This window comes from Procambarus clarkii, chromosome 14, assembly GCF_040958095.1.
Source record: "Procambarus clarkii isolate CNS0578487 chromosome 14, FALCON_Pclarkii_2.0, whole genome shotgun sequence".
NCBI lineage: Eukaryota > Metazoa > Arthropoda > Malacostraca > Decapoda > Cambaridae > Procambarus > Procambarus clarkii.
Genome location: NC_091163.1, coordinates 50,260,045 through 50,274,365, shown reverse-complemented (window position 1 = coordinate 50,274,365; position 14,321 = coordinate 50,260,045).

Here is a 14,321-nt window from a genome sequence, read left to right as displayed (position 1 = left end):
GCTACGTGAGTAACGTGTGAGGAAGCTACAGTAGTAACGTGTGAGGAAGCTACGGTAGTAACGTGTGAGGAAGCTACGGTAGTGACGTGTGAGGAAGCTATGGTAGTAACGTGTGAGGAAGCTACGGTAGTAACGTGTGAGGGAGCTATGGTAGTAACGTGTGAGGAAGGCACGGTAGTAACGTGTGAGGAAGCTACGTGAGTAACATGCGAGAAAGCTATGGTAGTAACGTGTGAGGAAGCTATGGTAGTGACGTGTGAGGAAGCTACGTGAGTAACGTGTGAATAAGCTACGGTAGTAACGTGTGAGGAAGCTACGTGAGTAACGTGTGAGGAAGCTACGTGAGTATCGTGTGAGGAAGGTACGTGAGTAACGTGTGAGGAAGCTACGTGAGCAACGTGTGAGGAAGCTACGTGAGTAACGTGTGAGGAAGCTACGTGAGTAACGTGTGTGTGTGGGAACCGACCTGTGAGATATATATGAATTTATATAGAATTTATATTTACATTAATTTATATATTTCGATGGCAATTTGTATGATGTTAAGTGGACGGTATTTCTGCAATATTTCTCACAAATCGTTCCTTACACATTAGGGGGGTTTATATTAAATTTATATATATGCAGCCAATCAAACTACAGTATTAAACTACATATATTAGTATATAAATTGAGGAGGTGTCTTATGCTATTGTAGAGCAGGCTTAGTCCACCAGGTATAACTAGGATGTAGACGCCAAATTATCCTCGTGAGAGGCGAGCTTCCATCACCCAAGTAACTGATGTACCAAGATTAATTCTTGCTTCCTCTTCCTCTTCCTGTCTAAGGGCACTAGCTGTAAAGCCGGAATCCTAATATATGACAGCTATATCAGAGAAAACACTGTATATTTTTAGATAACGACCAAGGCTTAATTACCTGTGTTGAGTCCATCGTTTGTATTCTAACAGGAAATAATGCTATCTAACATAACATTACTGGCCAATAATGACTTAGATAAGATTTCTGAAAGACAGTTCCCTTGTGGTTGTTGACAGCGTGTTGATGATGGTAGAACACTTTGATCTCCATAACACTTCGTCCAAGGGAAATAAAGGAGCAGAATTTGCTGCAGACGACTCTGGTCTTAACAAACAATGGGTGAACTCCTTCACCACTCTGACGCTACTCCTGGCTCACTTTGTCCACATGTCAATATGTGCTACATGGCTCACATTTACTCTATTTTGCTACTGATAATTAACTTAATTCAAATAAGATGTTTTTATCATGTTATAAATCCAAAGACTACGGTATTTAAGAATAATTCCCAACAGAATAGCTGGTGAATTTATAGTACTATGTGGCAATGATATCCCGTTTTCTATTCACGGAAAATTCCACTACAAGCTACATAATCTATGGGTTAACTTGTGTATACAACACAGCAGTAATATTATCTGACTATTGTATGTAATATTAGTAAATGGTGTCGCATTTTCCGACAGTGTGAGGAAGCTACGGTAGTAACGTGTGAGGAAGCTATGGTAGTAACGTGTGAGGAAGCTACAGTAGTAACGTGTGAGGAAGCTACGGTAGTAACGTGTGAGGAAGCTATGGTAGTAACGTGTGAGGAAGCTACGGTAGTAACGTGTGAGGAAGCTATGGTAGTAACGTGTGAGGAAGCTACGTGAGTAACGTGTGAGGAAGCTATGGTAGTAACGTGTGAGGAAGCTATGGTAGTAACGTGTGAGGAAGCTATGGTAGTAACGTGGGAGGAAGCTACGTGAGTAACGTGTGAGGAAGCTATGGTAGTAACGTGTGAGGAAGCTATGGTAGTAACGTGTGAGAAAGCTATGGTAGTAACGTGTGAGGAAGCTACGTGAGTAACGTGTGAGGAAGCTATGGTAGTAACGTGTGAGGAAGCTATGGTAGTAACGTGTGAGGAAGCTATGGTAGTAACGTGTGAGGAAGCTATGGTAGTAACGTGTGAGGAAGCTACGTGAGTAACGTGTGAGGAAGCTACGGTAGTAACGTGTGAGGAAGCTACGGTAGTAACGTGTGAGGAAGCTACGGTAGTAACGTGTGAGGAAGCTATGGTAGTAACGTGTGAGGAAGCTATGGTAGTAACATGTGAGGAAGCTATGGTAGTAACGTGTGAGGAAGCTATGGTAGTAACGTGGGAGGAAGCTACGTGAGTAACGTGTGAGTAACGTGTGAGGAAGCTATGGTAGTAACGTGTGAGGAAGCTACGTGAGTAACGTGTGAGGAAGCTATGGTAGTAACGTGTGAGGAAGCTATGGTAGTAACGTGTGAGGAAGCTATGGTAGTAACGTGTGAGGAAGCTATGGTAGTAACGTGTGAGGAAGCTACGGTAGTAACGTGTGAGGAAGCTACGGTAGTAACGTGTGAGGAAGCTACGGTAGTAACGTGTGAGGAAGCTACGGTAGTAACGTGTGAGGAAGCTATGGTAGTAACGTGTGAGGAAGCTACGGTAGTAACGTGTGAGGAAGCTATGGTAGTAACGTGTGAGGAAGCTACGGTAGTAACGTGTGAGGAAGCTACGGTAGTAACGTGTGAGGAAGCTACGTGAGTAACGTGTGAGGCAGCTACGTGAGTAACGTGTGAGGAAGCTACGTGAGTAACGTGTGAGGAAGCTACGTGAGTAACGTGTGAGGAAGTTACGTAAGTAACGTGTGAGGAAGCTACGTGAGTAACGTGTGAGGAAGCTACGTGAGTAACGTGTGAGGAAGCTACGTGAGTAACGTGTGAGGAAGCTACGTGAGTAACGTGTGAGGAAGCTACGTGAGTAACGTGTGAGGAAGCTACGTGAGTAACGTGTGAGGAAGCTACGTGAGTAACGTGTGAAGAAGTGTTGGAGGAGGAATTGTGATGGTCTCGTAAATAGTGGCAAGGATATAGGGGCGACCTGAAGGCAGTTGGGCGTCTGTGGATAGTTACCTGTAAGACTGTGGATAGTTACCTGTAAGACTGTGGATAGTTACCTGTAAGACTGTGGATAGTTACCTGTAAGACTGAGGATAGTTACCTGTAAGACTGTGGATAGTTACCTGTAAGACTGAGGATAGTTACCTGTAAGACTGTGGATAGTTACCTGTAAGACTGAGGATAGTTACCTGTAAGACTGAGGATAGTTACCTGTAAGACTGTGGATAGTTACCTGTAAGACTGTGGATAGTTACCTGTAAGACTGTGGATAGTTACCTGTAAGACTGTGGATAGTTACCTGTAAGACTGTGGATAGTTACCTGTAAGACTGTGGATAGTTACCTGTAAGACTGAGGATAGTTACCTGTAAGACTGTGGATAGTTACCTGTAAGACTGAGGATAGTTACCTGTAAGACTGTGGATAGTTACCTGTAAGACTGAGGATAGTTACCTGTAAGACTGAGGATAGTTACCTGTAAGACTGTGGATAGTTACCTGTAAGACTGTGGATAGTTACCTGTAAGACTGAGGATAGTTAGCTGTAAGACTGTGGATAGTTACCTGTAAGACTGTGGATAGTTAGCTGTAAGACTGTGGATAGTTACCTGTAAGACTGAGGATAGTTACCTGTAAGACTGTGGATAGTTACCTGTAAGACTGTGGATAGTTACCTGTAAGACTGTGGATAGTTACCTGTAAGACTGAGGATAGTTACCTGTAAGACTGTGGATAGTTACCTGTAAGACTGAGGATAGTTACCTGTAAGACTGAGGATAGTTACCTGTAAGACTGAGGATAGTTACCTGTAAGACTGAGGATAGTTACCTGTAAGACTGAGGATAGTTACCTGTAAGACTGAGGATAGTTACCTGTAAGACTGTGGATAGTTACCTGTAAGACTGAGGATAGTTACCTGTAAGACTGTGGATAGTTACCTGTAAGACTGTGGATAGTTACCTGTAAGACTGAGGATAGTTACCTGTAAGACTGAGGATAGTTACCTGTAAGACTGTGGATAGTTACCTGTAAGACTGTGAATAGTTACCTGTAAGACTGTGGATAGTTACCTGTAAGACTGAGGATAGTTACCTGTAAGACTGAGGATAGTTACCTGTAAGACTGAGGATAGTTACCTGTAAGACTGTGGATAGTTACCTGTATGACTGAGGATAGTTACCTGTAAGACTGAGGATAGTTACCTGTAAGACTGTGGATAGTTACCTGTAAGACTGAGGATAGTTACCTGTAAGACTGAGGATAGTTACCTGTAAGACTGAGGATAGTTACCTGTAAGACTGAGGATAGTTACCTGTAAGACTGAGGATAGTTACCTGTAAGACTGAGGATAGTTACCTGTAAGACTGAGGATAGTTACCTGTAAGACTGAGGATAGTTACCTGTAAGACTGAGGATAGTTAGCTGTAAGACTGAGGATAGTTACCTGTAAGATAGTCCTTAACATCAGTACTGGAAGATGGAATATCATTTGCAAGGGATGACCCAATGGAAGAGAAGAACTTCAAAAGGTCAGATATAACAACAACAAGGAGCAGCGGTTTCAAGCTCAACATGCCACAATGTAGGACTTAGAACAGGAGATGCTTGTTCACCCATAGAGTTGTAAACCCGAGGACATGCATACCCACCAAAGCCACAAACGCCTAAACTCTGCCGGGTTTTATAATACACCTGGAAAACATCAACAGGATAAATGGGGGGACATTTGACAAGCCGCCAGCTTCCTGTCCTCATCGAGGCCACTAGTATTAGTGGCCCTCAGGTAAATTCTGGTAAATATTGTGCCTCTTTACATGTTCAAAACGGCTGAATCTCTTCCCACACTTTGGACATTTTTTTTTTTTTTTTTTTTTGGATATATACAAGAGTTGTTACATTGTTGTAGAGCCACTAGTACGCGTAGAGTTTCGGGCAGGTCCCTGGAATACGATCCCCGCCGCCAAGAATCGTTGTTACAACCAAGTACACATTTTACTGTTGAGTTAAACAGAGGCTACAGTTAAGGATTTGCGCCCAGTAAATCCTCCCCGGCCAGGATACGAACCCATGACAAAGCGCTCGCAGAACGCCAGGCGAGTGTCTTACCACTACACCACGGAGACTAATAACATTCATGAGGTTGGTCACCTGAAAGCACTAACATGTATGTGCTTTATTATATTTCCACATGCTCTAAATTTTTTGCCACACTTGGCATATTCAAAAGGTATTTCATCCACATGCACCTTCCTGTGAGTCTTCAGACTTCTATGACAACTTATTTATTTATTTATTTATTTATTTATTTATTTATTTATTTATTTATTTATTTATTTATTTATTTATTTATTTATATGCAAATAAATACATTGGGTTTGTGAGAATACATAGCATAGTATTTATAGTCTTGTAAAGCCACTAGTACTCGCAGCGTTTCGGGCAGGTCCTTAATCTAATATGTGCCTTCTCATATATCCAAAATTCTTGAATCTCTTCCTACACGCTGGACTCTCACAAGGTTTGCCACCTGAATGCACTAACATGAGTCTTCACATGTTCAAGCCGAGTGAAACTCATCCCACACTCTCGTCACTCATGACGTTTGTCACCAGAATGCACTATGTGCTTCAAATAATGATGGTCAGCTTTCAGCCTCTGATACTGCTTTTGAGTTCAATAGGTTCTTCTCTTCCATTGGGTCATCCCTTGCAAATGATATTCCATCTTCCAGTACTGATGTTAAGGACTATCTTACTGGTAACTATCCACAGTCTCTGTACCTAAAGCCTACTAATTCCACTGATGTTACTGATAATCCTTTCCCTTAAAACCAAGTCTAGTGCCCTTGAGGAGATACCAACTCTAATTTACAAAAAAGCCTCCAGATTTTTAGCTCCTGCCATTGCATTGCTCTTCAACAAGTCACTTGAACTCCAAACCTTTCCAGATATTCTAAAAAAAAACGAGAGTAACGCCTGTCCACAAATGTGGTGATCTCACTGATGTTAACAACTTCAGACCTATATCAATTCTGCCAAACCTGTCAAAAATATTTGAAAAACTAATCTACTACCAGCTTTACTCTTATCTAGCCAAACTCAATATACTTAGCTCTTGTCAGTATGGCTTCAGACCCCAAAAAAAGCACTAACGATGCACTTATTAGTATGATTAACTTGATACATGCAGCTCTTGATAAAAATGAGTTCCCTGTTGGGTTATTTGTGGACCTGCGTAAGGCTTTTGACACTGTCAACCACCAAAACCTTCTTCTTAAATTACAACATTATGGAGTCAGAGGTCACTCCCTGTAGTACATTAAGTCTTACCTTACTGACAGGCTCCATTAGTATGTTTCTGTGAATAATTCAATTTCTCCCACCCTACCCATCAACATTGATGTTCCTCAGGGCAGCATACTTGGCCCTCTCCTCTTTCTCATCTACATTAATGACCTTCCAAATGCCTCCCAACACCTCAAATCAATTCTATTTGCTGACGACACGACCTTCATTTACTCCAACTGTGTAATTACTATATGAGTACTGGAACACTTGATGATATGTTGGACTTGTACCCAAGATTAACCATGTAATGTATCAATTAAACAATGTATGTATTTGATGTAACTATATAACCTGAGCTTGTAAAAGCACCTTCAGTGATTAAGTGCTTAATTGCACACTAGTTTCTCTATCAGCTATCTCACCCTGTCAGAGTAAAAGAGACAAATGGATGTGTGTGTGTGTGTATATGTATGTATATATGTATATGTACATATACGTGTGTGTGTGTATGTATATGTATGTGTATGAAGTATATATGGAAGCTGATCAGAATTACATTTCACCTTTGTAAATGCACATTCAGATTCAGATTCAGATTCAGATGTTTATTCAGGTAAGGTATATACATACAAGTGATGTTACATTAATGGATTGATATATAGATAGAGCTAGTACATACAATGCCTAAAGCCACTATTACGCAATGCGTTTCGGGCAAGAAAAACATTAATATCTAGAACTTAATACTAATTGAGCATAAAGAATAAAAGATGTTGAGAACAAATACAAATAAAGATAAAAAAAAAGGGGGAACATGACTGAAAAAGCAGCACAAATACAATAGGTTGACAAACAGTGTTTATTAAAAAAAAAGAAAAAAAAAAAAAGAAAATAGAAAATGAAAATAACAGACATGGGTTGACAATAGAGGAGTGAGGTAGATTACAGGGAATTTATTAGGTAGTGTTTAGTTTTTATCTTAAACTGGTTGAGAGAGGTACAGTCTTTAACATGGTTGGGAAGGTCATTCCACATTCTGGGCCCCTTGATTTGCAGAGCATTTCTAGTTTGATTAAGACGTACTCTAGGAATATCAAAACTGAATTTATTTCTGGTGTGGTGCTCATGGGTTCTGTTACAACCTTCTATGAAGCTTTTAAGATCAGGATTGGCATTATAGTTTAGCGTTTTATATATGTATAATACACATGAGAGAATGTGCAGTGACTTAATATCTAACATATTAAGAGATTTGAGTAGGGGTACCGAGTGATGTCTGGGGCCAGAGTTGGATATTGTTCTAATAGCGGCTTTGTGTTGGGTAATTAGAGGACGTAAGTGATTTTGGGTAGTAGAACCCCAAGCACAAATACCATAGTTGAGATAAGGATAGATAAGGGAGTAATAGAGAGTCACCAGAGCAGGGCGTGGTACATAATATCTGATCTTAGAAAGAATGCCCACAGTTTTTGAAACTTTTTTTGATATATTTAGAATGTGTCCCTGGAAATTCAGCTTGTGGTCAATGATAATGCCAAGGAATTTGCCATCTAATTTGTTACAAATTTGGGTATTGTTTATTTTGAGATTTATAAGACTAGAGGATTTATTGCCAAACAGAATATAGAAGGTTTTGTCAATGTTAAGGGTGAGTTTGTTGGCAGTTAGCCAAAGATGGACTTTATTTAGCTCAGTATTTACTGTGGCATTTAGAGCAAGAGGGTCAGGACTGGAGTAAATGAAGGTTGTGTCGTCAGCAAATAGAATTGGTTTGAGGTGTTGGGAGGCATTTGGAAGGTCATTAATGTAGATGAGAAAGAGGAGAGGGCCAAGTATGCTGCCCTGAGGAACACCAATGTTGATGGGTAGGGTGGGAGAAATTGTATTATTCACAGAAACATATTGGAGCCTATTAGTAAGGTAGGACTCGAGGTATTGTAGGGAGTGTCCTCTGACTCCATAATGATGTAATTTAAGAAGAAGGTTTTGGTGGTTGACAGTATCAAAAGCTTTACGCAGGTCCACAAATAACCCAACAGGGAGCTCCTTTTTATCAAGAGCTGTATGAATCGAGTTAAGCATACTAATAAGTGCATCGTTAGTGCTTTTTTTGGGTCTGAAGCCATATTGGCAAGGGCTAAGTATATTGAGTTTGGCTAGATATGAGTAAAGCTGCTTGTATATAAGTTTTTCAAAAATTTTTGACAAGTTTGGCAGGATTGATATAGGTCTGTAGTTGTTAACATCTGTGGGGTCACCACATTTGTGGACAGGCGTTACTCTCGCTTTTTTTAGAATATCTGGAAAGGTTTGGAGTTCAAGTGACTTGTTGAAGAGCAAAGCAATAGCAGGGGCTAAAGATCTGGAGGCTTTTTTGTAAATTAAAGTTGGTATCTCCTCAAGGGCACCAGACTTGGTTTTAAGGGAAAGGATTATCTCATTGACGTCAGTGGAGTTAATAGGCTTTAGGTACAGAGACTGTGGATAGTTACCTGTAAGATAGTCCTTAATGTCAGTACTGGAAGATGGAATATCATTTGCAAGGGATGAACCAATGGAAGAGAAGAACCTATTGAACTCAATAGCAGAATCAGAGGCTGAAAGCTGACCATCGTTATTAGACAGGAGAGTCGGTTTGTTATTTAAAGATTTCTTTGATCCCAATATTTGTGAAATTGTGCTCCAAGTTTGTTTAATGTTGCTCTTTATTTGAGTAAATTTATCTTCGTAGTAATTAGTTTTGGCTCGTCTAATTATCTTAGTTAGCAATAATGAGTAATTCTTTGAGAATTCTTTGGAGACAATTCCTAACCTATACTTCTTCTCAAGGTCGTGTTTTTTGTTAATGGATTTCAGTATTCCCTTTGTAAGCCAAGGATTGTTAAGCCTTTTGCTTGTGACTTGTTTTGTAAGCATAGGACAGTGGGTGTTATAAAGGCTAAGAGTTGTTTGTAGAAAAGATTGCACTGCTAGGTTGATGTCCCCTATGTTACCTAATTCGGACTCCCAGTTGACATTATCAGCAGCAGTTATAAAATTGTTTATAGCAGTTTCATTGTGCAGCCTAAAGCTTAACTCCCTTGTTTCTAGAGGTGGTTTGCTAATGTTAGTTAAGAGAAATGTGGGGTAGTGGTCTGTAGTGCTATCGGTGATTATACCTGAAGTAAGCGGAGAGGTTATGTTGGTCCAGATGTGATCTAGAGTCGTGGCAGTGCTATCAGTGATTCTAGTAGGTCTAGTGATTAAGGGTATGAGGAGGCAGGAATTCATGCAGTTGAGGAAGCTAACAGCAGTAGGGTGTTCTGGCTCGCAGAGGTCAATATTAAAGTCCCCTGCGATAATTAGGTGGTTTTTGTTCAGTCTGTTATCAAGTATTAGATTTCTAAGGTTTGAGTTGAATACAGACACATCAGTGTTGGGAATTCTATAGACTGCACCCACAGATAGGACAGACTCGGCACCCTTGACTCTGAAGCTGGCGAAGATATACTCCCCATAGCAGTCTCTAGTTCTAATTTCTTTTAAGCATGTTAGTTCTTGGTGGTAGTAAAGAGCAGTGCCACCACCTCTCTGAAGTTGACGACAGTTGTGAATTGCTGAGTAGTTAGGCATGTTAAAGAGTTGAGTAGTATCTTCTTTCAACCATGTTTCAGTAAGTATAATAAAAGAGAATTTGTTGCCAATAGTTTCAATCAAGGCACTAACATCATCGAAGTGTTTACCTAGGGATCTAACGTTCAAATTGATTACAGAGATATTGTGATTATGAGTTAATACATTGTTTACATCATGTGCTGCAAAATATCTGCAATTTAGATCATTAAAGTGATTATTGTCATAGATAGTGGATAAGAGGTTAAGTTCTGGGTCTATACTTGACTGCATAAAAGAAGCTGATTGTGGAATCAGAAATAAGTAGAAAAAAGCTATAAAATAGGGAAAAATATATACACAATACTGTACAAAACAAACACAAAAGGGGCTTACAGGGGTACAATGGAGTAAGGGAGTATGGCTAGGCTAGGCAACCTAGGCAATTAATGAGATTAAAGAAAAAACATGTAAACATGGACTATACAAAACACAAGATATGGAAATACAAAACAAAAAATATAAGCAAGACTAAGCAATACAAAAAAAAACACATTGAGCAAAAATGAGGTAGATTGCTTACGAGTACTCACAGGTACACTGTAAGTAACAAATTGCAATTTGAGATGCAGGCAAAGCCAGGGGTACAATGGAGTAAGGGAGCATGGCAAGGCTAGGCAACCTAGGTAATAAATGAAATCAAAGAAAAGTTGAATAATAAACATAGGCAAATTTAAGCTAATGATTAATGACTATAGATAGTTCAGTAATGACTGTATAATTAAAAAGACCTGAAGAACTACTTAATAACTCAATTAAATAATTTCGGTAAATGACTAGGTAAGAGTAAGTTAAAAATTAAGTCAGAAAATGAACCAAGGAGACTTAGGATACCTAGCCCCACTAGTTGACAGGGGGTTAATTAAGTTAATTCATTGGGAGTGATAAGGTGAGACAAACCACATTGGGAGAGGAAAGTGTTGAGGTTTTCTTCTCTAGTAATAGTAAACATTTTGCCCTCTGCGGATTTTCTCACCTTTATCAGACCATCTCTAACGAAGCACTGATGAATAGCATCTGGGTTTTGTTGCCGGATTTGACGCAGGCGGTAGAGGATTTGCTGTCTGTTCCTGGTCAAGCACTCGTTGATGTATAATCCCTTCCGTAGGGATGCAGCTGTCCGGACTAGATTGGATTTCGTGAACTGGGAAGACAGCTTCAGGCGAATTTTCCGTTGATTTAGACCTGATGGATTCTTTTTGCCTACTCTGTAGGCAGCAATAACGTCAGTTTTGTTTAGATTGAGCTGCAATTTGTTTTTTAAGAGATCCTGAGCTATTTCGAAACAATTTTCACCTTCATGTTCCACAGGTATATCTTGGGACGACACGATAACAGAGTCTAGCAGCTTTTGCTGGTCTTGTTCCTCCTGGGAGACGGAACGTTGAGCTGAAAATGTACTGATACATGCAGTCATTTTGCTGAGAGCTTCCTCCTGCTTTTTTAAGGCTTCATCAGTTTTCCGAAGGTTGTTTACCTCATGGAGATCATTCAAATCATGCTGTAGTTGGTCTTGGCTAGCCTTGCAGTTTCTAATATCCTCGCGGAGGAGGGTTATTTCTTGTTGTTGTTGTGATGTTGTTCTTGTTGTTGTTGTGATGATTATTTCTTGTTGTTGTTGTGACATTAATGACACTATGTAAAAGACACATCGAACACTTTATGTAGGGCATACGTAAATCTGCATATCTATGTATTTACGTATGTAGGTTAGCTTAGCATTTTAAAAGCACCGAATCACCTTCTGTGGTTGATTGTTCAATAAACCCTTGAACTATATGTTTAACACATCTCTAACCCTGTCCATGGAGGACAGAAGAAAATGTATATATGTTGGTTAGCATTGTAAATGTGTGGCCACGTCTGTGGTAGAAAATAATAATAATAAAAAAAACTCCAGTCCTGACCCCCTTGCTCTAAATGTCACAGTGAATACTGAGCTAAATAAAGTCCATCTTTGGCTAACTGCCAATAAACTCACCCTCAATATTGACAAAACTTTCTATATTTTGTTTGGCAATAAATTCTCAAATCAAATAAATCTCAGGATTAACAATACCCAAATTTGTAACAAATTAGATGGCAAATTCCTTGGCGTTCTCATTGACCACAAGCTGAATTTCCAGGGACATATTCTATATATATCAAAAAAAGTTTCAAAAACTGTTGGCATTCTTTCTAAGATCAGATATTATGTACCTCGCCCTGCCCTGGTGACACTCTATAACTCTCTCACCTATCCTTATCTCAACTATGGTATTTGTGCTTGGGGTTCTACTACCCAAAATCATTTACGTCCTCTAATTACTCAACACAAAGCTGCTATTAGGACAATATCCAACTCTGGCCCCAGACAGCACTCGGTACCCTTACTCAAATCTCTGAATATGTTAGATATTAAGTCACTGCACATCCTCTCATGTGTATTTTATATATATATAAAACGTTGAACTGTAATATCAGTCCTGACCTTAAAAGCTTCCTAGAAGGTTGTAACAGATCCCATGAGCACCACACCAGAAACAAATACCTATTTGATATTCCAAGAGTACGACTTAGTCAAACTAGAAATGCTTTACAAATCAAGGGACCCAGAATGTGGAATGACCTTCCCAGTTTGTTAAAGACTGTACCTCTCTCAACCAGATTAAGATAAAAACTAAGTACTACCTAATTAACTCAATGTAACCTACCTCACCCCCAAAATGTCAACCCATGTCTTCTATTTTAAACAATGCTGTTTGTTGACCAAATTGTATTTTTGTTTTTTTTCTGCCATGTTTTCCCCCCCTTTTTTTTATTTTTTTTTCTTATTTTTACTCAACACAATTTATACTTTAATCTCAATTAGTATGAAGTTTTAGTCTTAGTGTTTTTCTTGCCCGAAACTCGGGCAGGAAAGGAAATTAATACACTTTCAGCCTCCCGGCGAACAAGGAAAAATGTTAGCACAAAGTGCTCTCAGTGTTTCGGGCCATCGAGCGGAAACACTGAAAAGTGTTAACTCTTTTCACTGTCCTGATCTTAATTTTCGATGTACACATTTCATTTTTGTACCAATATGTTCGCAATAGAATATTCTAGAAGAACATATGTATAAAATGTCCCCAAACTGTGATTTAAACCACTACCAATAAAGAAACTACCTGGATCACTAGCCGTGAGCTCCAAACACCGACGAGATGTTTCCATTCTTTTCACGGTTGTCAACTCCACACTTGTCCTACAGCGTTACATTTGGTATCTTTGAGATTGCAATAAAATTCCCTACACGGACATATGCATATAAATGAAGAATGATGATCACGGCCCATCCGCAAGAGTGTGGGAAGTGGGTGAAGTGTTATCTGTTACTGCACATCGGCGATCTACAATAGTCTTACCACGAAAATACAAGACAATGCCGTTCTCCCAAATAGGCTATGTGGCTACTAAAGAAAACGTAAATTTTATGGCAAACATGTTCATACTATCCCCAAGTCGATCGGATAAGAATTGAATTTTATAGAAATATTTGTTCGTCGGACATAAAAATATGTCCAACAGTAAAATATGGGCAACTTCAAGTGACCCCCGGCGGACACGCTCTTGTGTCCACGGGGGAGGAAAGTGGCAAACAACAGCCGTGTCCGGGATCCAGTATAACAACAACTCCATAGTGAACGTCCTTCACGCAGCAGCTGGGGACGAAGGATTGCACAGTTCTCTCCATCAACGGACACGCGGCTCGGCAACTATTATTTCCTTTCTCTTTTTATGTGGCCACAGTTAACATTTAGGCTAGTTGTCATTAGACCGAATGAAAAATAACAAAATCTAGTATATTTCTTCTCTAGCAGTTTTTATAATTTATTTAGGAAATTATATTCATTATTTTCTGTAGAAGAATTCTACAGTGCTGGATATATATCAATTATTTTCTTGCGGAAGAATTCTGCAGTATCGTATAAATCTATTGTTCATCACGTAGAAGAATTCTACATTGTAATTGGCTTCCAGGTCCCGAGTCGACGTCAACCGAGGTGTTAGGCTTCCTCACCTACATGTGCAACAATTTGCCCGATGGAACACGTCGTCGGTGGAGCGCGGCAACTGATTATACCTCTCTAAGTTTTACAGCTAAGTTGGTAATGTTTATTTGCAGAAATAACCATGTAGTTATATTAATGATCTCCCAATGAGATCAATATTACTAACCCATTGCTATAGTAATATTAGTCTATATTACAGTAGTATATTGAGGTACAATTGCCTGTAATTAGTCTTATATTATCAATTTAATTTACATTCATATTATAATTACTCTAGCGAGGACCAGCGCTAGAATAATGCTAGGGATGTATTAATCTTTTAGCATGTAACCCCCTATTTTGGGTGAGTGAATTTGACTCATAATACAGTCCCTTTAATATTCAATGTAATATTAATTAAGAACATCCATAGGACACTAGTTCAT